Source organism: Charadrius vociferus, unplaced genomic scaffold (genome assembly GCF_000708025.1).
Source record: "Charadrius vociferus isolate BGI_N301 unplaced genomic scaffold, ASM70802v2 scaffold266, whole genome shotgun sequence".
Classification (NCBI taxonomy): domain Eukaryota; kingdom Metazoa; phylum Chordata; class Aves; order Charadriiformes; family Charadriidae; genus Charadrius; species Charadrius vociferus.
In genome coordinates, this window is record NW_009649114.1 from 3384902 (window position 1) to 3385802 (window position 901).

Below are 901 nucleotides of genomic sequence, written 5' to 3' on the forward strand. Positions count from 1 at the left end.
CGGTGCGGGGAAGCGGCTGGGGGTGTGTGTCTGCTCCCGGGGGGCTGCGTTTGCCGACCCTTGGGGATGGCTGTAGGCCTGGGCTGCTTCCAACAGCAGCTCCCGCTCGGCTGGGAGAGGGGGAGCATGTATAAAAGCTCATGAGAGGAGAAAAGAATATAAACAGCGGAAGGTACTGAGGGTGAGAAGGAATGCTGTAATACCTGATACGCATAGCACATGCTCAGGCACTTGGTTGTCGTTTTCATTGATGTTTTGTCATTTTCAATGAAGTTCATTAAAGCCACTAAAAGGCGCGTTGAGGAAGACGGGCCTGACCACCATCTGGTCCTTGGTGTGTCAGACTGTGGGTCAGTAAATAGAGCTTCAGCTGTGGCTCTGCCACGGGCTGGGGGATTGACCTTGGGAAACTGCCAGTGCCTCAGCTGCCCTCTCTTTTGAAAGAAGAGAGCTGCACAAGAGCTAGTGCTTCTTGTGTTATCTGATGGCTGTGGGCATATCCTCCCTCTGCATTGCTGAAAGAGCAGAATAATATGATGAAATATAAAGGTGGCGTGTCCCGGAGGATACTGTTGAAGGCACAGCATGGCACAGTGCTTTTCCTCTTTGTGATTTATGAGGTGCGGATGATCGAGTCCTTTCCATTTTTGCTGGTGGAGAAGCTCAGATACAAAGTGAGGGGCTTGAAGTGACTTGTGCGGGCTTACATGGTGTCAGACCTGGCAATCCAGGCTCTCTCAGGCTGGTAGTAAATCCTGAGAGTTTCTGGGACCTCAGGAGAATCCCCACAAACTTTAAGCGAGCAGTCTTCTCAATAAAGTGTCTGTCTGTGGCAGTTCTGAGTCACTAGTTGCTCAGTACTCCAGCTTTCCAGGCACTGTACCAAAAAGGAGTGTAATAG